General features: G+C 44.4%; 1 protein-coding gene across 1 annotated transcript in view; it reads right to left on the minus strand.

Moving 5' to 3' along the window:
• Positions 1-22,504, minus strand: part of DOCK1 (dedicator of cytokinesis 1) — a 1,358,032-nt gene that overhangs the window by 507,748 nt on the left and 827,780 nt on the right. The window lies entirely within an intron of this gene.

Raw genomic sequence — 22,504 nt, forward strand, 5'->3', positions numbered from 1 at the left:
AACAGTGCATGATGCCACTTCCATTCTCCTTGGCATTGTGCTGAACTGACATCCATGTTTCTCAAACTTTTATTAGTAGAAAGCAAGTGCTAGTACAGACTGTTTGCATTGAAAAACAGATAACTTAACAAAGCATTTTCCTCCTGTCTACTACTCAAACATATCAAGTGTGAAACTTGCAATTACAGAGAAGAGTATGTAGTTTCTATCACAATACATCTCCATAGGCAATAATGATAAATATGAATGCAGTTAAATTAATTTAAAATGATCCACATTGTTGCTCAATAGGTCAACTGGATGTTTTATAACATTATTGGATCTCTTTCTGCCCTTGGGGTAGAGAAATATCAAGAGCTACCAAACTGATCATTGAAGCAAAAGCACAGAGAATTCTTTTGGCATATGAAATAATTAAGAATACATTTAATACCTATGGTGATATGAATTAATCTTAACATTTTCCTTTTCTTGTCCATCTGTGCAAGGATTTAAATGTTTACTTTTATTGAAAATTCTATTGATTCTATAAATATATCAAATAGAAAAGAAAGGAGAAATTTAAATGGTGATACTGAAGGAACTGTTTATTTCTTGATCCCAATCATAAGCAAGGTTTTCAGTTATTGAAATGCATGTGCACAAAAGCTACTTCGGATAGTGTAGTCAATGTAGATTCCTCTGGATGTGGTCTGTACTGTTATCTAGAAGGGATGTTATCCAGTCTAGCAATTAAATATACACATCTCAGCGCCTTGACATCATAAGATTGTAAATCAAGAGAGGAAAAAGGAGAACATCAGAAAGCAAGCCTGTTACGTGAAGTAACATCCCACTCCATATTTGACTCACTTGATCGCATTTGGTAATTTGGGCAAGTGGAAAGCAGCAAATATCTCTACGGAACACACGACTGTCTATATCCTTTAACCCCTCCCATGCTCGTGACAGAACCATTCCGTCACGAGCCTCGGGTGGGCTGTGCTGGTGATGGAAAGGTTCCGTCACGGCCCACGCGCCGCGCCTGCATGGCGCGAATTCCGCACCTGCGCTGACGTTCTGAAGAGCGGGCGGGCCGTGACGGAACCGTTCTGTCACAAGCACAGCTCACCCGCGGGCCGTGACGGAGCGGTTCCGTCACGAGCACGGGAGCGCCGCGCTGCCCCGCCTCCCCCTTAGCGCTGCGGCGGAATAGCCGCCGCAGCAAAGGGGTTAAGAAGAGCTTGTGTTTGTGATACACATTTCAAGATGGAGCTTCAATAATTGTGAGTGTGTGACAACTTAATAAATAAATGCAAAGTATTTGGCAAGGCACACATATATGACATGGTAAGGACCTACCTCACAGGTTATAAATTAAAAAAGAACCAAAACCATCATGGAGGGCCTGTATACACAGATACATATTTGGGGCAATGCCTAAGGCAGCAATAGATTGACTTATTTATTGGCATTTTAGGAGCACATTAAAGCCGGTTTATCCTTCTTGAATTCATGTCTCAGAACCACCACGTGATATATTAATCTTCTATCTTTAAAGTGTCTGTTTCTATTACAGAATGGAGGATCTGCTAGTGTACAGCAATTTAAGACTGAAAACTGCACCTGCTTTGAGGGAGTTTTGTAGCTTGTACATACGTTAATAGAACAGCCTAGTGGAAACTGGACTAATAGACCATCATAAAGAATATCTGGAGACCTAGGTATCCTAAATTCAGTTTTCCATAGCTGAACCACCAAAACATCTGTTCAAAACTGCATTTCAATATATTTCGTCTGATTTATGGAACTATATACTAGCAACCATGAGCACTGGTAAAATAGTAGAAATGCCAATACAATACCTTAAGAATTTCAGTTTACTATCAAAGGAAATAAAGTGAATAGACATGTTAACAAGTACTCTAAAATATGAAGATGAATTTTTGTCACTAATATTGACATGGTTTTTCTAGTGACAGACAAAGGGATCAATTTATTGCAATGAGGTGTGCCACAACTTAAATTTACTTGAACATTAGGAAAATTAAGTGTTGGCAGAAGATAACAAACGAAAACAAAAACTGAATTGTTAGATTATATAAAGGAAGTACAATATGTGACAATGTTTTCAGTCGTTCTTTGGAAAAGCTGTCTCATCAAGAACATCAAGGACAATTGTGCATCAGTAAACATTGAGGCTACTGTGAATTTCAAAGTTTCTATGAGGGAAAAAGGGCCAACTGTCCTTGTGTTCGTAACCAACTATATGTAGCGCCATTACTGTCAGTCAAATGTATCACAAAAGCCATACGCAAGCTCACAAGATCTACTGATCTGATGGCACCAAACCACCTTGCACTGATTCAAATGATCTGGGTTTTATCACATATCACCGGTGATTGCTATGTTTCTAGCTAAACTGTACCTATTTTTTTTAATAGTCTCGCTCGTAGAAAGAAAGGTTTTTGTTTGAAATATGATTGTGGTCCTAAACTCTGGGATTATCACCGACATGTTATATAAGTGAGTGCATGTATCTTCTAAAAAGACTGTCTACAATGTACAAATATGGTGTGTATGCATGTGGTATTTATATGGTGAAACCCTAGCTAAAATACAGTCGAGACCTGCATAGGGTCCAAGGAAAAGACACAGTTAATGTGAGATTGGATAGATTCAAGGTTTCTTAGAATGAAAGTGGACTCTTGTGTTGGCGTAATGTGCTTTAATCAAGTGTAACTTCAGCCCTTTCCTATACTGCAGCAGGGTTGAGGCTATTCTGATGGATATGGGTATGTCATTTCGGACCGCGGGTACATTGAGAAGGCAAGTTGTTTTGCTTTTTTTTGCACTTCTTCAAGTCAGATGGTGTCCTGGCTGTGGATGTGATAAGAGCCACTGGAGTTGATGAGCTTTGCAATAAGACATTCAGTGGTGCCAGTTATGATGGCTTTCTAGCTAATGCAACAGATTTTCTAGATGGTGTGGGCTGAGAAGGTGGCATGGGGCAGGTCACTGCCACTGTCCAAGTGAGCGCTTGAATAACAATTCTTAAATCGTGTTCTAGGTCATCTCTCCCATAATTTAACAATGGTTTGCACTAATACATTTAATAAGTGCTAAATTCATTCTGGGAATAGATAGGAAAAAAAAATCAGCCCAGCTGTCACATGGCCCTGATGTGCATTACTGCCAGGCAGTGGACTAAGGTGTCTGGGTGAGGGGAGAGGGCCTCTTCACTGAACAGATTGGTCTTGGACTGCGCCCGGCATCTTTCTGATCTTCAAAGGATGTCTACCCTGTCAGTGGCAGATGAAGCTAACGTATAGGCCTGCCTCCCTTTGTAAGGCTGGCTCTTCACCCAGTGGGAGGGGAGGAACTGACCAGAACTGGTTTAGAGGACGGGCAAAGGGTTGAAGCTCACCCACAGGCTGGCACCGCGCATAATATTGGCACCTCAGAACTCTCCTCAGAGCACTCCAGGATATGCGAAGAACCAGAAGTACTGTTCAGCTGTCTGAAGAACCTGAACGTAGATTGAACCTGCTTGCCATGAGCACATGACTCCGGTAGTGATTCCAAAGGTCAGTTGGTTAACATCCTGATTGAGCAAAAGAGACGCAACAAGCTTACAGAGGCCTCTCTCCCGGTATTGAATCAGCTGACCAGTTCCCACTGTACCTGCCCTAGACCCTGTAACTGGCCTCTTTTGGAGTCCATCCTAACACCCAAGTGGTTTCCCCCCCATGCCTTGGATACTTGGCTGTGTTAGAGTGTAATCCCCCTGTCCCCAAACAACAAAAAGTGTGACTTCGAAAATGTTTGCCAACTTTCTGCCTGGAGAACAGACAGACAAGGGGGTTGCCATCAAAGCTGCTGATGGCAAGTCACCAGTCGACCTTAACTTGTAGGTTTGCCCTGCTGAAAGAGATCCAATTTCTAGAAAGGCTTCTAGGTTCAAAAGTAGAGGGTTTCACTGGGACCAATGCAAGTGAGGCCTTCCTGGGCACAGTCTTCAGACTTCAACCTCTGAGAGCTTTTCCTCCTAGCCAATGATGCACCAGGACCCCGCTCTTCAGCAGCCTGCTGTTGTGAAGCCCTGCTTCAGATCCAGTTTGCCCCCGTCATCAACGACTTTCCATCCATAAATGTTTCAAAGTCAGAAAGTAAACTTTCTCTGGGGATGAGCCTGGTCTCTGTTTTCAACTGGCGGTCCCTTGCTCATTTTGCCTTTGGATTCAAGCTAGCCTGGCTGATGTAAGGTGTTCCCTGAAACCGGTCCCAGGATGCTTGTTTCTGGTCCAGGGAAGACCTGGCTTGGCAGTTCGGTCTAGACTGTTCCCATGAGGCACAGGGTCAAGACAGATTTGCATATAGCCTGGTCTGAACTAGGGTGACAAAGTGAGCTAAAGAACGAATATGGATTCAACCCAGATCTGTGACTGGGGATGAGTGTTTGAAAAGTTTCAGTGCTCCCATCATTTCCTTGTGTTTGCTTTGTTCGCCCTAAGTTGGCAAGTTATGCCCAGACATGGGTCCCTTGCTCACTTTGCCACTGGACTCAAGCTAGCCTGTCTGATGAGGGGTGTTACCCTGAAACCGGTCTCGGATGCTTGTTTACGGTCCAGAAAGCCCTGGCTTGGCAGTTCGGTCTGGACTGTTCTCATGAGGCATAGGGTCAATACTGATTTGCATATAGCTGGGTCTGAACTAGGGTGGTAAAGTGAGCTAAAGAACCATGATGGATTCAACCCAGATCTGGGACTGGGGGTGAGTGTTTGAAAAGTTTCAGCTGGATTCAACCCAGATCTGTGACTAGGGGTGAGTGTTTGAAAAGTTTCAGTGCTCTGTCCATCATCTCCTTGTGTGTGCTTTGATCCATAATGGTCGACCTTAACATTTGACCTGTAGTTTGAACTTTTTAGCGCTGTTTTCAATTCGCACTTCATATCTCTTGTGCCCCTTACTGAATTTTTGTTGTTTTGTTGTCATTGTATGTATTGTAATTGTATGTAATAACATTCTATATTTTTTCTAAATTAGTTTGGGATTTGTCCTGTGTTGTATTTTTCCTTTATTACTGTTTGAGTGCTGTATAAATTCTTTACACATTGCCTCTAAGTTAAGCTTGATTGATGTATGAACTAGATAAATGTAAACTAAAACATAATTTTTAAGTATAAAATGCAGCAAAAGTGGTGTTAGTATGAAATGCAGCGAAAGTTGGTTTAATAAAATCTAGACCATCTATATTCTTAGCGCCATTTTCTGTGTTGGTGGCATTGCTAGCAAACACCATGTGGCTTGAACCACACCACATAGTGATTGGCTTTACTACAGCCTGATCTACCAATCACACGTTTAGTTAGATGAATGGTCTACCATGTGGGGTAACTGGAATCCGTAACATGAGACGAGATGGGAATAAATGGCAAGATGGGAATAATCTTACCATATATGGCAAAAGTACACGTGAGTACTCCATGAAAATGTGAAAGTGATGTTTTGACACTAAGCTTGTATTTTTGAACAGAAATTGTATTTCTTCCATGTGAATAAGCTTTCATTTGGGGGGTATTGAGGTTATATTACCAAAATGAAAATCCCATTTGATGATAGCAAAATACATGCATTTTCAAAAACTGACAAGCTAATTTTATCATAATCGTTTTAACTAACAAAGGAATTTGAGTGGCTGTCTAGCATCTCTTTGTAATGATCAAGACAATGACATTTGCGTATTTTTTTCTTTGAACCCCTGCCCTGTCAAAGGGATTATCAGTCATATGATATGACTGACAATCTACTTGAAATAGACAAAAAAGGAAACATGTTAAATGCAGAAGTGTAAATACATACTATGAAAAATTATACAATTCATAAAATATGCTGGTCTTGAACTGCCAATACAATCTATGTCTTTATAGACATTTCTAATGAAAATTGTGCACCATTTTGCCAAGACTTCCTCGAAATGTTTTGGGGCTGATGAACCTCCAATAGTCGTGGGCATGTTAAGCCGTTCTTGGCACACCATGAAAGTACTGGAACTTTTCATAAGTACTCCCTCATGATGTATGTCATTAGAAAATGCATGTAAAAATGAGGTTATAAGATCAAATGTTTTGCCCCATGTTTTCTTAGGAATGTCAGGCTTGCTCTGTTGCCTCACTTGGTGAAATATAGACCATGCGGTCAACCTTTACAATTCTTTTTTAACATCGCCAGCTGCCATTGTCTATATTTAAGGTTCTGGTCATGCCAGTGGACATAAATATGGGTCCCTGTGTGCGAAAACTTGGTATCATTTTTGTATTCATATTTATATATCACCTACATATCACATCAGCTGTGAAATGTTTTGTTCTGCAAAGAACGGTGCATTGGCACTTATAGCTTTTTCTCTCAAATGTAGCTGTTACTTAACGGGTCACTAATTAGCATAATCATAGAACTGTGCATAACGCTTATTGAAATTTCTATGCTAAAATTATATAATTCTGTGACAGGCCAAGGCTGCACATGACACTTTCAAAAGGTAAAGAGGTGATTTGCTTGGGTAAAGCATATAAGAACAAACACACTAAATGTGTCCAGATGATCTTTTCCTATTCGTGGGTTCAATTATGGATATGCAAGTCTGAAAACAGCTCAGATGAATTGATGATATTCACCCCTCAGGAAAAAAACACTGGTATCCCATTTGTTGTTTTATTGGACCTACTAAATCCCAAACAGTTGTCTGAGGCCGCGACCATTCCCAGGGGCTGTGGCCGTTGGGCACTCTGTGCTTCTGTCCAGATAAACAAAAGGTTTCAAGAGTTTGCTGGCTCTCCCACTGCCACTCATGATCCCTTTACCCTCTTGACCATCTCCTGTAGTTCTGCTACGTACAGGGGGCTCACTGCCACCCTCTGCTAGTCTGCCACTCTTTCCTTTATTCCACTTTCCCACCTTGCTGTCTTCTGATGTTTGGTAATCCTGTCTGCATTTTTCTCCTCCTCACTCTTTGATGTTCTTGGCTTGCCCACTCTCCCTGTTCATCCACTCTTCTATTCATCTCTCCAAAACATATTTTCACCTGTGAGGCAGTCTTTTTAACCCCTGCACGACTGAACTTACAATTTATTCTCCGCTTATAAGCAGAGGTTTAATTTTTTCCCATTCCTGCTCACCAGAAGTAACCAGTGCTGACCAAGTCCTCCAGTCTGTGCTCCTCTTGGGAAAAAAGGTGATATGTCACTCTCTTGAGATGTAGCTCAACACCCTTTTCAGGACAGGAGGAAGAGCCACACATGAAGTAGTATTGCCAATGGTCAAAAAATCCTTCAATGGCTCAAATTGGAAATGATGCAGATTTTTCAATGCTTCACAATATATTTCCTATTGGCAGCTCTTTATAAACCTAATCTAACTTATGGGGCCATTTCCCCTCCAAAAACTAATAACACACACTGACTGAATGGATTCAAAGTGTGTGCTTAAACATCTGATTACATGTTTTTTTCGTGATAAAGACACCAGCATGATATACTACAGGACTAGCTGGTTTATTGTGTAGACAATTGCTCACATATTGTTACCAGCCTTGTTATATCATAAGGAGGGCTAAGGACAACCTTCAGGATACAGTAATAGTTTAACACAGAATACATTTGAATGGGTAATAAAAAGCCCCATTTAGCACACTTAGAGGCAACAAGTTTCTAGCCCAAACACAGGCATATTTAAAGCAAATCAGAATTTTAGGAGGAAAGGATTTGTCCACCCTCACCCTAAACTTTAGATGTCCCCGTTGCCAGATAACAGGTGACCTGCCTTTACCTATGTTCACAAACCTCTCCTCTCCCCCCAAAAAGTGTCTGCAATGAAAGTGTTATAATCTATAACTCTAGTACTTATGCATACTAATATCATATATATTAATCTTGAAAACTTCTGTACTGAACCAAGAGCAAACAAATCTAGCAGTACTGCAAAAGGCTGGCTAGATTCAGTTTTATACCTTTGTTACTATGTTTTGTAGACTAGGAAATAACCCTTATAAGTGCGTGCTTTAAAGCCCACTTCATAGTTCAGATGAAGAAGCAGATGCTTATTTTTACAAACCTTCATCAAGGAAAGGGTAGCGTGTTTCTTTTTAGAATGCGATCATTTATTGTTTATACTTCAATTGACAAATCCTCTACGATCCCTTGATCTATGAGTTAATTTTGTTTTCCTCACCATGAAGCCAATGGTACTAAAGTTTCAAATTGTCTGAATGAAGGCCATCTCTTGATGATGGTTAAATGCCCTTTGGTTTGAGGTCGTGCGGTATCCCCATTAATCAGCCATTTGCCTTTTTTCAACAAATACTATAGTCATTACCTTGATGATGTTCTCAGAGTTATGGTCGTTTTCTTCTTCAGCCTCAATGTACATTCCAAGAGTGAGTATATGTGAGCCACTGAAAGGTTACTTATGTGATGGAGTTGCAGAAACATCCTTTTTTGATTTTTTTTATTACAATAAAATAGTTAACTTTTTGTTTTAAAAAAAGAGAAACATTTGTAAAAAGTAGTGGCATATTCTGACAGTGAATATGTAAGATAAAAGAAAGTTGTGTACAATTTAACACAACATTAAAATATAAGTTTCATCTTGAATAGATAAATTATTTGGCGATGAAATGGACTGATAACACCTGATCAGAAATAAGACAATCTAAGAATAATATTGAGTGTATATTCAGCGATGGTGTTCTCCAATATATACTAGACAATTACAATACGTTATTACTTTGATTTGTGTACCATATAACTAATTGTGATTATTTTCACTATGTTTTCTAAGCGTATACTTAATATGCAATATATTCTGCAATTTCAGAAAGGCTAACAGAAGAATCATTTATGGTATTTTACATATGTAAAACTCAATGTTAGCAACTAGCAATCTGTGCACGCGAACTCAGCATGACCAGCTGTTCCAAAAATAAAAATGTAGGTTAATTAGCTGCTCTTGGGATATACCTATTATACTCAGGATGCGTGCTTAAAATCTTTGAAGCATAACATACAAATAATGATGCAGAAAGAAAATCAAGATGCAGTTTAAGTATTGCACAAGGAAACAAAACATTAATGTTAAATGCATACGTCCACAACATCGCACTATGCTAAGAGCCCACGCGCATGCTGAATCATATCCACACCTGGGAACAAAATGCAATTTAAAGTCAAAACAGAAGTTTGACACTTACCCTGGCACTTTAATGGCTTGCTTAATTAAACTCAAGTCCTACAAAATTAGTAAAAGAAAATAAGTGCTATTTATTAAAAAAGGTAACAACATTAGGTCAACCAAAAAAACGCACACGTGCTTCTGAAGCCGTTTGTTACAGAATGACTGCATCATTCTCGAATGTATACGGCTCTTCTTAAAAACATGGTGTTTGCTTGTAGCGTGCACTCTGCCTAACCGCATAAGGCCCATATTCCAATGCAAGGGAGAGGTCAGGTGGTGTCATGAAGAGGAAATATTGAAGGCTCCTAATTTGAGACAATACTTTGCATACCAACCTCAAAGGAATATGTGCTTGCTCGATTAGTTTTGATTGTTTTTCTTGCATACTGACCCAGTGAATGGCACTTCTCTGGAGGTGTAGGTCACATGGTACCAGAAAGAAGCTGTGGCACTGTGGTCTTTTGGCTGAAGGATGCAATGCTGGCTGGTTGGTATAGTACTCTAGTAGAATATGGTAATACCTTGAATGCTGTTCCAACACCTCAATGTGGAACCTGGTGTATGTGTGGTTCTGAGCCCATTTATGGGCATTATATAGGGGATGGCAGCAATGGCTAGTGCTAGTAGGTGCGTTCCAGGGGTCGGAAGCTCTAGTTTACTGCGGCTCCATAACTCGGTGCTCCTTGGGCCTATCACTATTTAGCACGTGCAGTGTTTAGTGCAAACGTAGATGCAAACTACTAGTGCACCGCGTTGTTCAACATCTATAAGAGTCCTCTGATTTCTGTCATTAAGTCATACAATGTTAACCTGGTGAACTATGTGGATGATACGCAACTCACCCTCTCATTGGATGGGAATCAATCATCATCGCTGGAAACTTGCGTGTATGCAAGAAACTGCAAAATGGCTTAAGAATAACTCCTTGCAGTTTAACAGAGAGAAAATAGAGATTTTATGCTGTGCTGCAAAGAAAGTTCTGCTCCCGGCCAACTTTTGGCCCACTCCTACAGATAAGCCACTGATACCCTCCGAGGCAGTGCACAACCTGGGGATAGTATTTGACGATAAACTGAATCTTGAAACTCAAGTGAACAAAACGGTCGGGACCAGTTTTGCCCTTTTTGGAACACTACGGAAGACACTTCCAATGCTACCGACTCCAGCTAGAGCACTGGTAGTGAGAAGTGTCATTCTGAGCCGGTTGGATTACTGTAATGTCCTGTTGCAGGAGGCCCCAAATTTTCTGATTGGGAGACTTCAGAGAATTTAGACAATAGCTACTAAACTAGCTCTAAAGAGATCATGCCGATCATCAGCCTCTCTGTCTCTTAAAGAGTTTCACTGGCTCCGGTGTTACAGAGGACACAATTTAAATCTCTCTGCATTGTATTCAAGGCTCTGCATGGACTAGGGCCCAAGCCTTTGCAGAACAAATTTGAATAGTATGCTCAGACCAGAAGCCTTCCCTTCGCTCATCATCAGCTAAACTGGTAAATGTGCCTAGGTTTAGAAGAACAAAGTTTGGAGGAAGAGCTTTTACCTCTGCAGCCACTTGGCTCTGGAATGAACTTCCGCCGGTCTTAGACAGATAGAAGACCTTTTGCTGTTCCGGAAAAGGATTAAAACCTGGCATTTCCCAAAAGTGTAGTTCAGATCTTCATCAGTTTTAGTGAGTGATATCCTCATAGTAACATATGTGAACAGTAGGGCAAGTGTAAGTCAGCGCCAGGATACCCGTGGGGTGATAGTGCTCTTTATAAGTTCAAATAACATTATATCCTAGGCTTAGAAGAAGTGTTTTCTGACCCACAACAACTTGGCACAAATGCAAAATCGAGAGTAAAACAAAGTTTTTGTGAAGTTAAGGTGGCTGAGTGATTAGAAAGGGTACAAAAAATGCAGTCCGTAGAGGCTTATATACAAGTTGTAATGTTAGTCTAACTGAACCCTATTTAATAAGGTTCGAGAACCCAACATGTCGTCTTTTTACTTATTTTAGACTGAGTATGATTCAATTTAAGGAAGCCTTTCCAAAGCAATATTCTTGGTTTCAAGACTTACCACATTGCTGATGTAATAATGTATGGTCTCAGAGCACTCGCCACTTTGTAATGTTTTGCACTTTATAGTCTCATCCAAGGCAGTGCCTAATTTGTGAAATATTAAGTGACAGGGCTCTGACCTGGAGGCCACTGCAGCTTGCACCACCCATCGCCCTTGTCATTGCTGCCAAAAAAAAGACTAACCATCTCTCTTGCATGGAAATGTGACAATTCAGATTATTCCAGGTCCCCAAAGCTAAAGGAATGGCTGGGGAGGCAGGTATTAGCAGTTTATTTTAATGTATATTGTTTTCCTAAACTACTGTTATACTGCTCATCACTAAATTACATGAGCAGCGCCACCTTGTGGCAGACTGCCCAAAGTGTGGTGTTGACAATTAGGTGCTGGTGCCAAGCACCGGAAACCAATTAAGTGCCGGTGCTCAGCACCAGAAGGCACCTGCTCAAATTAAGCGCTGATCCAAGGTCGGTTAACCTTGCACTAGTGGTACGTAGGGCAAATGTTACACAATATTGATTGCCTTTGAGGTTTTGCAGAAACTCCCCACGAAGGGGCTGGATGCGGTTCTAAATATTATAAAGAAAGCCATGGATATTAGGAAAAGGTGTGAATTATTATCCTGATATAATGTTTACATATATTTCATGTTTTATAGGAAATTATCACGTTTTATGGTCTGTAATTGATTAGCTGATATATATGTTTCTATTTAACTTATAGCATTTGTATGTAGATTGTTTTATGCTTCAATCGCTTACTGCCGAATAAAAATGCTTTGACTGACTACACACCTACTTATACTTCTATTATTGAGACTTATGTCTGATTTAGAGTTTAGTGGATGGGTTACTCCATCAAAACGTGCATTATATTTAATGGCACTTGGAATAGGGTGGATGGGAAATCAATCACATTTGTGACGGAGTAACCTGTCCGCCGAACTCTAAATCAGGCCCTAAGTCAATATTTTGTTCTATGCATAAGGTACTGCTTAGTCCTAGTGATGTGCAAGCTATCAACTACAAACATGACCTACAGAATTTGAGTACTTCCATCTTATGTAACGGACAGGGAGCAGGCTGTCCATCTGGCCGACTTTGCTGCCCCTCCTCGTAGAGTGACATGCGGCGTTCCCCAGGGCTCCTCTTTGTCTCCCCTGCTATTTAATTTATACATCTCACCCCTTATTTTTTCTTTACAGCAGATGGAGGTCTCGGTGTTCAATTACGCCGACGACCTCCAACTTATTTTTAACCTTTCCCATTCTCCCTCCTCTGCCCAGAATTTCCAGAGGGTGATGCTCTTCATCCAAGATTGGATGAACTGCAACCACCTCAAACTAAATCCCGACAAAACCGAACTGGTTTTGACCGGGAGTGGTTGCAGTCTCTGGTCCCCGTCTTTTTGGCCCGACTCACTTGGTCCCCCTCCCCTCCCGGTCCCAAAGGTTAAAACCCTGGGCATCTTTATCAACTCCCAGCTCTCCCTTCACACGCAGGTACACTCAGTGGTGTCCTCTTGCTTCTTTTCACTTCGCACTATTCGTAAGGTTTCCCGTTTTTTTTCTGTTCCCGCCCTTAAGCTTATCCTCATGGCCATGGTGCTATCGCGCCTTGACTATGGGAATGTGGTCTACAATGGCGCCCCAGACTACCTGATCCGTCGCCTTCAACAGATTCAAAATCAGGCTGCCCGCCTGATTTACGGGCTCCCTAAATTTCATCATGCCACCCCTCTGCTGCAATCTCTGCACTGGTTACCGGTGAAGGAGAGGGCTCTCTTCAAGTTGGGCTGCATGACTTATCAGGCTAGGTTAGGGACTGCCCCTGTCTTCCTCTGTGATGTCATATCACCCTACCTTCCGGCCAGAGAGCTCCGCTCATCTCACCAGGCCCTCTTGACAATTCCCCGCTTTAGGAAGAAGAGGTCCGGGGGGACAAGATTTGCGGTCCTAGCTCCATCCTTTTGGAACTCTCTCCCTTCTGCCCTTAGAGCTTCTACCTCCTATGCGGAATTCCGCAAACATCTTAAGACCTTCTTGTTCTCCAGATCCCTAGCAGTCTAGCCTCCGTCTTTATGTCCACTGGTTCACCGCTACCTAGCGCCATGAAACCGTCCCGGTATAAGCGCGCTCTACAAATCTGTTAAAATTCAAATTCAAATTTATGTATCATTGCCTCCGCTACAGACATATTTTAATGTATGCATAACTCTGCAGAGGGTATGTCATACAAATTATCGATTTTTTGAGCGCTAGTCTGTTGAGTTCTCAAATCTGTCTTTATCATTATAGGGCTATAGCTCCACACCTAGACAAGTATACCTGGCAAAGCACAATGCAGACATTGTCATTCATTAATGATTACTTTTCTTTTTATCTCAAAGCCTGTTTTACGCCAAGGTAAATGATGGTCACTATGACTACATTATTGTTATGCCTGACGACTACTATCAAACTAGGATTTCCTTTTTCTCTCAACAGTCCTGTCATGATAACTATTTGAATAAAAAAATAGTCAGTGTTATAAAGAATGAAAAGAGTAACCTGCCAATAAAAACCATTAGATTAAACGTTGTCATGATGCAAATCTGTGAAGTGTGCTACAACACCTTTAGGTGGCAATGATTTAATAAAGAGAGTAATAGTTGGATTCTCATGTTCAAATCATCACAAAACTAAAAGTGCGGATCCAGAACTAAACCCCCAATTAGAATGTGCATCAGCATTGGCAAAGCCAATAGGTCTTGCTTATGAGATAGCTTTTGGCTTTGTCAATGTTTTTTAACCATGGCTAAAAGTTAGGGAATACAATGTTTTTTTAGCCATGCTGCACAACAGCTGCGATGTCGTACATCAAGGCTAAAAGACATTGACAAAGCTAATAGCTCTCCCAAAAGCAAGACCTATTGGCTTTGCCTATGGTTGTTATGTAGCAAGGACATTACCCAAAGGACTAGACCATTTTATAACAAGAGTACTCTGGAATGGAAAGGCAGAAACAGACAACACTGCAGGAAAAAAGGTTGAAATACCACTGGAGCTTTCAGGAGATGAAGTGCCCACTGATAAAAGATCTTACATGTTATAAAGCTAGTCGTCAGATTACATTTACAATGCTTTACAATAATACTTTATTGGTATGACACAACATGCACATAATGGCAACATTTTTACACTAGTTCTTATGCATATATGATTTCTTTATCATGCTCTAAAGAAGAAACAGTACTGGCCATGGACGTCATTTAGGGGTAGTCAGGGGTCGCAGCTGTAACCGATGGCTTGCTCCCCGCTATTCCTGGCACTTCCTTTGCGACTCCTGGCCTCCGAGGGGGGAAATATTTGCCTCCTCTGAAGCTAGTGGTCACAAAGGAAGTACCAGGAGTAGCAGGGAGCAAGCTAGAGGTCGCAGCGGAAGCCCCTGACAACCCTAAAATGACGTCCATGGTACAGGTTCTGTATGGTTTCGATCCTTTGTGCAGATGTTCTGGGTTTAGGAAGCCAGTGCTTATATTACCACATGACCTAGGATACAGAAGGTCTCACTGGGAGATGAAGAAATGATGTGGAGGAAGGCACCTACAACATTATACCGAAAGAGTCCGAAACAGACTACAAAACAACTGGGGCTTCGAACACTTCGAAGAAAATTTATTTTGCTGCAAGTTAATTCTGAAATTATTTCTGCCATTTCCATGTGTTTTCTTAGGATACTGTAAAGCTTTTCTTCCTCATTTTTGCTTGGGGCACCTTTTTTCTTCTCAAGCAGCTGCAGAAAGAACATGTATCACTGTTTCTGCTTTTCGCAGATTGGACAGGTATAATGGCTTCGTTTTTCCCATTGCGGTGATACAGAGAAGAGCCTCACCAGGTTTCCACAACAATAATCCAATGAAGCAAACAAGAACGAAAAAAAATAAAATAACAAGCATTTGCAATGCAATAGGTCTCGCATTAATTAAGTTTGAATTATTGGCATTGCTAAATATTGCAACACCAATTGCAACAAAAGTCTATAAATTGTAGGCCAAAAAAAAATGTGAATTTATTTTTGTAGCAATGGTGGCATGCTGCGCTTTAGATTAATATGTTTAAAAGTAAAGTGCGCCATAGTACGATTGCTACAATAGGTAATTGTGGATGCGTTAACAATTGATGTGTGCACTGATGGCTGGTGGTGTGTGTGCCTGTAGAAATTATGCACTGATGACTGGTGGTGTGTTTGCCTGGTGAAAGTGTGCACTGCCGGCTTGCGGTGTGTGCGCTGCTCTGCCGATCCATTAATTTGCTCGCGCTGCACTGCTGAACAGTTGTTTATTGATTTTGTGGCGCGTCCTCGCCGAGTCTGTCACATTGACTGACGCTGCACTGATATTGATTGGTGCGCTTTGGGCTCTGTTGCTATTCGCTTTGCCTTTTCTGCCCCTGGCTGCGCTCGCCTTTGACCCTCCATTTTGTGCTGTTGTTGTTGTTTGGCCCCTGGTCAGCCCCTCCTCCCGCCACCGCCTCCCAGCTGCTGCCCCTCCCACGCTCCGCCCCCCCCACCATCCATTTATGGCCAAATGCCCCCACGCGCAGCGTCCACGCGCTTCGGACACGCCGAAGGTGCGCCAAAGGTAAGCCCGTCTACGCCCGTCCGCGCCTGGACCGCGCCCAGCGCCAGACCCCCTGGCCCTCGCGCTCCCCAGCCCCCCCGCACTACCTACGATGCCGCCACCCTCCTAGCCCTTAACCCCGGTCGCGCCCCCAACTGCGTCCAAGCCGCCCCCGGACACACCCATGGACCTTTCTCCTGCTTCTCCTGCAAATTTAGCGGCACCGACACCATCTCCGCTACGACCACACCACAGATCCCCGACCCCAACCACCTACAATGCATCCTTCTCAACACCCGCTCGGTCCACAGGCACGCCATTGACCTTTGGAACCTACTAGACACCATCTCTCCTGACGTCGCCTTCCTAACAGAAACATGGATGAACGCATCCTCCGCCCCTGACATCGCCATCGCTATCCCAGATGACTATAAGATCACACGCAAGGACCGCACCGACCATACAGGAGGAGGAATCGCTATCGTCCATAAGAAATCCATCCGCATCTCTACCAGCTCCGACGCCAACATCGCTAACTCCGAACACCTTCACTTCCAGATCCACATCGACCCCAAGACCACACTCAGAGGCACCCTCCTTTACAGACCACCAGGACCCCGCGCAAAATTCAGTGAAGACATCACAGACTTCATCACCCCACACGCGCTCCCCTCCAAAGGCTACATCCTTCTGGGAGACCTCAACTTCCACCTTGAAAAGATCAACGACCGCAACTCCGCCGCCCTCTTAGACAACCTCGCCAACCTCGGACTTAAACAACTGGTCACTTCCCCCACCCACATCGCAGGTCACACACTCGACCCCATCTTCACCTCCAGCAACCATGTCTCCTTCAGCCACACTACGGATCTCCTCTGGACTGACCACAGCTGCGTTCACTTCACCTACAACAAGCCGAAACCCATCATCCACCTCCAACCAACTCTACAAAGAAACTGGAACAAAATCACCACGGATCAGATCTCCACATCGCTCCTTCGAACCTCCCCAGCCCTCTCTTCTAACGCCAACGAAGCTGCCTCCAACCTCACCCTTTGGTTATCCAACACCGCCGACACCTTAGCACCACTGAAAAAACGTCAACACAAACTAGGCAACAAGAAGGCCTCATGGTTCAACGATGATCTCAAGAAGTCCAAGAAACTCTGCCGCTCCCTGGAAAAGGCCTGGAAAAAAGACCCATCCACCAGCACCAAGGACGCCTTCAAAAGCGCCACCCGTATTCACCACCAACTGATCCGAAAAGCCAAGAAAACAGCATTCAAGGATCGACTTGACAACAACGCCCACAACAGCAAGGAACTTTTCAACATCGTCAAGGAATTTTCCAACCCCTCGGCCAACTCCAACGACATCACCCCCTCTCAAGCCCTCTGCGACTCCCTAGCCTCTTTTTTCCACAACAAGATTGCTGACATCCACAACAGCTTTGACAACCAACCCGGAAGCCAACCCACCCTACCATCTGCTGACCATCTTCCCCCCGTAAACACCCTCAACGCCTGGAACCCAATCTCCACTGAGGACACCATCCGCCTGATGAATTCCATCCACTCCGGATCCCCCACAGACCCATGCCCTCACCACATCTTCAACAAAGCAGACTCCGTCATAGCACCGCACCTCCGAGACGTCATCAACTGCTCCTTCAACTCCGCTACCTTCCCAGAAGACTGGAAACACGCTGAACTCACCGCCCTTCTGAAAAAACCAACAGCAGACCCCACCGAACTCAAAAACTACCGCCCCATCTCGCTTCTTCCATTCCCGGCCAAAGTCATCGAGAAAGCCGTCAACAACCAGCTCGCCGCCTTCCTCGAAGCCAACAAATCACTCGACCCCTCACAATCTGGATTCCGAGCCAAACACAGCACTGAGACCGCCCTCATCGCAGCAACAGACGACATTCGAACTCTACTGGACAATGGAGACACAGTCGCCCTCATCCTCCTCGACCTCTCTGCAGCATTCGATACAGTCTGTCACAGCACCCTTTTACAACGCCTCAGAAACATCGGAATCCAAGGAAAAGCACTGGAATGGATCACCTCGTTCCTCACCGGAAGAACCCAGAGAGTCCGCCTCCCACCATTCAAGTCCGAGGCCTCTGAAATCATTTGCGGCGTACCTCAAGGATCCTCACTCAGTCCCACCCTATTCAACGTATACATGAGCCCCCTCGCGGCCATCGCCCGCCAACACAACCTCAACATCATCTCTTACGCGGACGACACTCAACTGATCCTCTCTCTCACCAAGGACCCCAGCACCGCCAAAACTAACCTACACGAAGGAATGAAAGAAGTCGCCGAATGGATGAAACAAAGCCGTCTGAAACTGAACTCAGACAAAACAGAAGTCCTCATCTTAGGTACTTCCCCCTCTGCATGGGACGACTCCTGGTGGCCGGAAGCCCTCGGAAAAGCACCCATCCCGACAGACCACGCACGGAACCTTGGCGTCATCCTGGATTCTTCACTCTCAATGAACAGACAAGTCAACGCCGTATCATCTTCCTGCTTTAACATTCTTCGCATGCTCAGAAAAACATTTCGCTGGATCCCCTCCGAAACAAGGAAAACAGTCACCCACGCTCTAGTCACTAGCCGACTGGACTACGGAAACACCCTCTACGCAGGTACCACCGCCAAACTCCAGAAGAAACTACAACGAATCCAAAACGCCTCAGCCAGGCTCATATTAGACATCCCACGCAACGAACACATCTCTGGTCACCTTAAAGACCTCCACTGGCTACCCGTCAATAAGAGGATCACTTTCCGACTGCTAACCCACGCACACAAATCACTCTACGACATCGGACCAGATTGCCTCAACTTTCGACTGTCCTTCTACACCCCCTCCCGCCAACTTCGCTCTTCCAGCCAAGCCTTCGCCACGGTACCTCGCATCAACAAGACCACCATGGGAGGCAGATCCTTTTCATACCTGGCTGCCAAAACTTGGAACTCACTCCCCGCTTACCTTCGCCTCACCCAGAATCACCTAGCGTTCAGAAAGCAGCTTAAAACGTGGATATTTGACAAATAATCCTCCTCCCCTTCCTAAGCGCCTTGAAACCCTCTGGGTATGTAGCGCGCTATACAAATTTTATGACTTGACTTGACTTGACTTGGTGTGTGTGCCTGGTGAAAGCGTGCACTGATGGCTGGTGGTGTGTGTGTGCCTGGTGAAAGTGTGCACTGACGGCTGGTGGTGTGTGTGTGCCTGGTGGAAGCGTACACTGACGGCTGGTGGTGTTTGTGCCCGGTGAAAGCGTGCCCTGACAGCTGGTGGTGTTTGTGTGTGTGGTTGTGGTTGTGTGTGGTTGTGTGTGTGTGGTTGCGTGTGTGGTTGTGTGTGTGTGGTTGAATGTGTGGTTGTGTGTGGGTGTGTGTGGGTGTGTGTGTGTGTGGGCGGGTGTGTGCGGTTATGAGTGCAGGTGTGGTTGTGTGTGTGGTTGTGTGTGTGTGGTTGTGTGTGTGCGGTTGTGTGTGTGCGGTTGTATGTGTGCGGTTGTGTGTGCGTATGTGTGATTGTGTGTGTGGTTGCGTGTATGTGTGATTGTGTGTGTGGTTGCAAGTGTGGTTTGTGTGTGTGAGGTTGTGAACACCAGTGAAAGTCTTACTGTAAACAGCAGGAGTCAATGGTGCTTCGGCACTGCACACCATGCACTATCCCCACCACACCACCAGTGCTGGAGGCCTGGCAGGGAGCAAGAGGTTCCTTTATCATAATAAAAGCACCAATGAATGACTTACCGTGCGTAGCAGGAATCAATTGTGCTTCGGCACTACACACCAAAGAAAGAGAGAGAATGCATGGGTGCGTGAGTGCCTATGTGTGTGTACGCAAGTGCGAGAGAGAAAGCTCGTGTGTGTGTGTATGTCTGTGTGTGAGAGGGAGAGAGAGCGTGCATGCGTATGAGAGAGCGAGAGCACGCATGTGTCCATGCGTGGGTGTGTGTGAGAGAGAGAGAGAGAGTGTGCATGTGTTTTTGCGTGTGTGTGAGAGAATGTGCATGTGTGCATGCCTGTGTGTGTGTGAGAGAGAGAAAGTGTGCATGTGTGCGTGCGTGTGTGTGAGAGGGGGAGAGAGAGAGAGAGCAGAGCCTGTATGTGTGTGTGTGAGTGCGAGAGAGTGTGCATGTGTGCCTGTGTGTGTGTGAGAAAGAGAGAGAGAGTGTGCATGTGTGCGTGCATGCGTGTGTGAGAGAGGAAAAGAGAGCATGTGTGTGTGAAAGAGAGAGAGAGTTTTAGAGAGAGCGGGTATATCCAGTCAATGAGAGGGAAGGCGCTCCACGGCACCAGTTCTCATGCAATCTTTTTGTGTTTTAGGTATTTTAAATGCTGTGTTTTTCGTACCTCTGTAATATACACAATCGAGGGACAAGCGGGGAGTAGAGCAGGAAAAGGTGTGAGGGAATACACACACACCACCCTAGCCTTTCACAACCACACCCACTGCTGACTCCGCAGCTGCAGGATTATCATTAACAGGCACCAGCCCTGAGCAGCTGGAATGGATGATGCACCACCACTGCTGGAGACTTGACAGGGAGCAAAGGCCTGCCTGCTGTCAAGCCATGGCCCTATTGAAAGCAGTGAGCACCAATAAATGCCTTACCGTGCATAACAGAAGTCAAAAGTGCTTTGGCACTGCACACTGCCACCACCACGCTACCAGTGCTGGAGGCCTGAAAGGGAACAAAGGGGTCCTTGTATCATACCACAGTCAAGCTAAAAGCACTAGTGAAGGTCTTACTGTAAACAGCAGGAGTCAATGGTGCTTCTGCACTGCACACCACGCACTACCCTCACCACGCCACCAGTGCTGGAGGCCTGGCAGGGAGCAAGGGGTCCTTGTATCATAATAAAAGCACAAATGAAGGACTTAGCAGGAATCATTGGTGCTTTGGCACTACACACCAAAGAAAGAGAGAGAATGCATGAGTGCCTGTGTGTGCGTGAGAGAGAGGGGGGAGAGAGAGAAAGAGGGGGAGAGAGAGAGAGAAAGAGCGTGCGGGTGTGTATGTGAGAGGGAGAGAGGGAGAGAGAGCGTGCATGTGTGTGAGAGCCAGAGCGCGCATGTGTCTGTGCGTGGGTGTGTGTGAGAGAAAGAGAGAGTGCATGTGTGTGTGTGTGAGTGAAAGAATGTGCATGTGTGTGTCTCTGTGTGTGTGAGAGAAAGAGAGACCTAATGGGCCTGCGCTAACAAGTTAAAACACAATTGCGCATGCCTGGGCACGGTGCGAAAATTCGCCCTCCGTCCCCACTCATGCGCACTTGTGTTGTGCTGCTGCCCCCATGTCTGACAATGCATGTCAGTCAACATGACGCGCGGTCTGACGTCATGCTGGCTGGCATGCATTGTCAGTTCTCCCTCGGCGTCGATCTTTGAACTTAAGTAAACTATTCAGTTTAATTAAGTTCAGAAACGTTGGAGCTGCGGGTGGCTGCGGGCGAGGGGGCTACGCCCCCACACCCTAATGGACGCACCGCGCCTGGTTAAAAGCCAAATAATTTTGTAATCCTTCGAGAGGCGTAAGGAAGAGGGGAGAGGGATAGGGGGGTGAGTTGGTGCAGCCCTAAAATCGCGGCTCACTGAGACGAGAACATCAAAGCGGCTGAAAGGGGAGAAAGGAGGGGTGAGTGCACGCCGAGATGACAAGGACGACTGCTCACATGCACTGCAAGCTGTGGCCAGCGCAGTGCATGCTAGACAGTGAACAGTAACGGAAGTAATATGCCATCCAAACGCTGATGTAAGGCATTAAAACAGCATTTCTTGAAGCCCTTCTTACTTAAGGTCTGGCCAGACTATCGCAAGCGATGGGTCAGTCGAGACCTAAAAAAAAGAACCTCTTACTGAGAAAAAGCAGTGCAAGGACACCAATAAAGAAATTAATCAGTACTCGGTCCATGTTCCACCTAAGGTACAAACATGAAGGGGAAGTGAAGCCTGCATGCACTGACCAATGAGAAGCATGGAAATGAGAGCAAAAATGAATCCAACCAATGAATAGCAATGGGCGGGCTTTAAGCCCTGTATGTAAACAAAATGCAAGCAACTGTGAATGTGCTGTCTCAGGTGAAACCTAGAAATCTTTTCATCTCTGATTTAGCAGCATTGTCAGTAACTGAAACCAGATAATTTTGAGCTTTGACTGTAGACAAGATGGACTAGCAAGTTGACCGCAATGGTCCTCAGAATGATGGAAATTACTGACTTACAGGTCCACTCACATCAACCAGCACCCTTAATTTGCTTGTTTTCGTGAGGAACCTGCAGGTAAGAAGTTTGCATCCTTTCGAGGTCTATTGCATTGGGTAAGATTAACACACTTTATTTACAGGCCTTAGAAATTAGAACAACATAGGTATTATATGCTATATAAAACCCATGCTGTTATTTGTATTTACTGTCTCCATTACACAACAGTTAACAAACATTCATGTATGGCGCTGAAGAGTCTTTTTTACTGTGTTAGTGCATAATGAGCTGTAATGGGCATTCATTACTTGATGAGCTGCTTTCTGTGAAACGCTCATTCAAAAGCTGTGTTCAGTTTTATGGAAAAAAACATGTAATAATTAATTAGAGAGTTATA

Source organism: Lissotriton vulgaris, chromosome 5 (assembly GCF_964263255.1).
Source record: "Lissotriton vulgaris chromosome 5, aLisVul1.2, whole genome shotgun sequence".
Classification (NCBI taxonomy): domain Eukaryota; kingdom Metazoa; phylum Chordata; class Amphibia; order Caudata; family Salamandridae; genus Lissotriton; species Lissotriton vulgaris.